This window comes from Octopus bimaculoides, chromosome 2 (assembly GCF_001194135.2).
Source record: "Octopus bimaculoides isolate UCB-OBI-ISO-001 chromosome 2, ASM119413v2, whole genome shotgun sequence".
In the NCBI taxonomy this organism is placed as follows: Eukaryota; Metazoa; Mollusca; class Cephalopoda; order Octopoda; family Octopodidae; genus Octopus; species Octopus bimaculoides.
This window is the reverse complement of record NC_068982.1, coordinates 124839826-124843625: the sequence shown is the minus strand read 5'-3', so window position 1 is coordinate 124843625 and position 3800 is coordinate 124839826. Positions and strand designations below refer to the sequence as shown.

At 36.1% G+C, this 3800-nt stretch overlaps 1 protein-coding gene across 4 annotated transcripts in view; it reads left to right on the top strand.

The window, feature by feature from the left end:
• LOC106867206 (uncharacterized) overlaps positions 1–3800 on the top strand; it is a 98017-nt gene that overhangs the window by 49492 nt on the left and 44725 nt on the right. The window contains exon 1 of one of the 4 annotated variants that reach the window (XM_052965576.1): positions 2761–2939. The exons of the other annotated variants lie outside the window; for them this stretch is intronic. The gene's annotated coding sequence lies outside the window, so the exon portion shown is untranslated. Of the gene's footprint in view, positions 1–2760; positions 2940–3800 lie in introns of those variants that run through there. 4 annotated transcript variants of the gene reach the window in all.

The following is a 3800-nucleotide window of genomic DNA, read 5'->3' as shown; positions in this document are numbered from 1 at the left end:
TAAACTTGGACAATATTTTTCAAGCAATGAACAATTTTCATTAAAACAATATGATTTGTCCACTTGGAACTTATTGCAAAGCTGCATGATAAACAACAGTTCCACCACCATCGCCACCACATCAGCCATATGCACACCATTCAGACTTCTGACGCCACTACCATCAATGTCTTTGATTTCGCCGCCTTCCCCTCCACCACCTTCACCACTGTCTTTCGCATTTCTTACTCTCACCGTCATTCCTGACCGCTTCGGCTACCACCACCACCACCACCATCATCGCCGCCGCCTCCGCCTCTATCACAAACAACTACAGCTCATACTATTACTATCACCCCATTACCATCACAAAAAGGCTAAATGTTAGTTCAGTATATATACACACACACACATTATGTAACACAATTGTATAAATAACACAATGATGTATAGAAGATAATATGACCAAATGATTAAGAAGTTCGTTTCGCAATCATGAAGATTCAGTTTCGATTTCGTTGCGTAGCATCGTAGGCAAGTGTCATTTTCTATAACCTCGAGTTGACACATACTTTGTGAGAGAGTAGAATTGGGTAGACGGAAACAGTGTAGAAGCCCACCGGATGGATTATACCTGGAAGTCAAACGTTCAGACTGTTTCACCTTGATTCCACCTTTAAATTGTATTATGAGTACATATATCTGCGGAGTACTCAGCCACTTTCACGCTAATTCAGTGAACCTGGTAGTTTAGTTCATCGAACACCTTTACACTCATGACCGGAAATTCTGACCGAGATTCACCCAGTTAATAATATATATAGTAATATAATGAAGTCCATTGTTATGTTGAAGTTTTACTTTGGTAAACAGAAATATTGTCAGTATAAAGTTACAGTAAAAGCTATGGGTGTAGAAATATTTTGTTCTCAATAATGGGTGAATGAAGTGATATCCGGTGTAACGCATTCATTTGTAGTGAAAAAGAAATTATGAAAAACCTGTTCATTTACTCGCTACTGGGAATTTTTGTTTCATAAAATTATTGTAATAATCTGCTACATAACCTTGGAACAAAGTTGGGAAATATTTGATATAAAAGATATTAGTTTTATGTAACTATGTATGATATGAACTGAATCTTTGAAATATTTCTTGCTAAGCACGAAGTCTCAGGAATGTGTGACCTTTGTGCTTTTTCCCAAGATTTTTTTTAACGTTGGTGTTGTTAAGCTCCCAGGCTCAGCTTTGAACCAGCTGACCTATGGTGGGAGACATTTCATCTGTTACTACCCCCTCTTTATTTTTCTGACAAGGTACCCTTCCTTTATTAGCAGTGTTGTTTAGCAACAGTTCAAATGTGAACCAACATATATATGATTAAAGACCAGCTGCGATCACCCTGTCTTAATTTATTCTTCGGATATAGTGCCCTTTCTTTTTAAAGCACTAAAGGTATAATTTGTGAGAGTTTTGTTGCTATTTCTAGCAGGCTTCCTTCGAGCACATTTTCCTTGATAAGTTTCAAGGTCAGCCTCGATCGAGTAAATCTCTGATGAGAAGCGTTCTACTTATGACTCTCCTGTCTTTCCATTTCAAACAATATATATCTACACAACATGTAACCTTCCGTTTATATACACAATAAGATGGAATTTAAAGGAAATTTTGTTATTATTTCTAGGAAGTTGAGCGACCAGTTTACAGGCTCTCTCGTTATTACAGTATCTTTAGTTGGCGATCCTTCGGTATTGGTATGCAGAGTGCCGGTATGAAGAGACATCATTCACCCATTTTTTTTTTTCAGCCTAACCTCTTTACCTATATCATGAGGAAACGTTGTTGGCTAAATAATGTCGTCAATAAATACCGAAGGATTGCCCTTTAATTTCCATTTTGAGTTCAAATCCGCCGCAGTTAACTTTGCTTTCCATTCCGCTGAGATCGATAAAATAAAATACCAGTGTACAACTGGAGTTGATCCAATCGACTAAACCACTCTCATCAAAATTGCTAGCTTTTGCGTAACTCTGAAACCATTACCCTATCCGGCCTCCTTTATTTAAAACAGTATTATCTAATTTGAGAGATATTTGGCTACTATTCCTAGCAAGCCGAACGTCCAGGTACAGGCTTCCTCGTTTGTTTGTTAGGCATCGCATTAATTATAAAGTCGGGAGTGTGCATTAAGTGGACGTGCACTTGAGTGTTCGTTGGTTTGTGTTAATACAAATGCAGAGTGATCAGTGGCTTTTCACAATGAGAATGGTAGCTTCTTGGCATTCTTTTGGTTACATTGTTGTCTAATTTAACTTTAACAACCTTCTTTATTAACTTACGTAATTTACACGTAGGGAAAGACATATAAGCATGAGGTAATTAGATCAACTTCTAAATCTTCACATGAACACAGAACAATTAACAAAACCACTTTCATTGTAAACAGATTTTTGGTCAGTCCGTTTCTGTTTCGTTTACGAACTCGCCAACCTCCTGTCGTATTCCCATATATGTATAAGCTGTCAAATGTATCTAGCAAAGCTGGTGTGGGAAAAAAAATCTACAATTTTAATCGCTTCTGCCCACCAGTCCTTGTGAATTCTTAACTAACTTTTTATATACTATGTCAGTTCACAAGATTAGAAGCGCGAATGAGTGGGTGTTAAATGAAGCAGTTCAACACAATACTGTTCATATTGTATTATTTTATTTATTTTTTTCGTACCCAAGTTAACTAAATGTCATTCCGTAGAGAGAAAACAATAAAAACAAATACAAAAGGAAAACAAAAGCAACGAAGAAAATGTGCTGCAAATTTCAACAAATTATTTCACTTTGCTGTTTGGTCGCAGTCTTTCTTTCCAATTCTGCTTGCAGTCCAGAGGAGGCCAGTCTTTTTCGTATTTTCTTCAACCACTACACATGTTTGAGGAAATAGGATTTCAACTTTTCTTTTCGCGGTATGTCACCTGTTTGTTGATTGTTATTCTAAGCTTTTATAATAACTTTCATATCGACCGATTATTCCATGTGCGAAATTTATCTTAGAATTTATTGATTTTTATCAAAGCTAAAAAAGAAAAAAATTGTAAAGCGAACAAAAAAATTCAACGCACAACAAAAATCTATTTTCAACTCATTAACCTAGATTTTTGCACTGAAATGAAATGTAACTACGCCAAACCTGGTCTTTACACAAGAATATGTGTATTTATATTTGACGATGTGTGTGTATTCATATCTCTAGATAAGTTTATATCTAGCTAGCTAGCTATCAGTATACGTATTTGTGTGTGTGTGTGTATGAGAGAGAGAAAGAGAGAGAAAGTGTGTATACGTTATCTCTCTATATATGTGTGTGTATAAAGTGTGATAATGAATATATACTAAATTTGTCTATCATATATATATATATATATATATATATATTTCTGTCTGCATCTATCAGTCTGTCTCTAAGTCTCTCTTTCTCTCCTCCTCTCTGCATATATATATATATATATATATAATGTGATGCAAGCAGGAAAAGTAGAACTCAAGACATCAGTATATTCATTGATATTTAGCAGAAGCAACAGTGACTCGGCCCTTGAGACACTCTGTTTCTTCTGCTAAACATTAATAAAAAAAATGTGTGTGTTTGCTCCCATCCTACCGCTTGACAACCTGTGTTGGTTTGTTTACGTCCCCGTTACTTAGCAGTTCGGTAAAAGAATAACCACTAGAATAAGTACTAAGCTTTGAAAATAAAATAAGTACTGGTGTCGACTTGTTTGACTAAACCAGAGCTGGCCAACCAGAGGCCCACAGCCCACAGACTT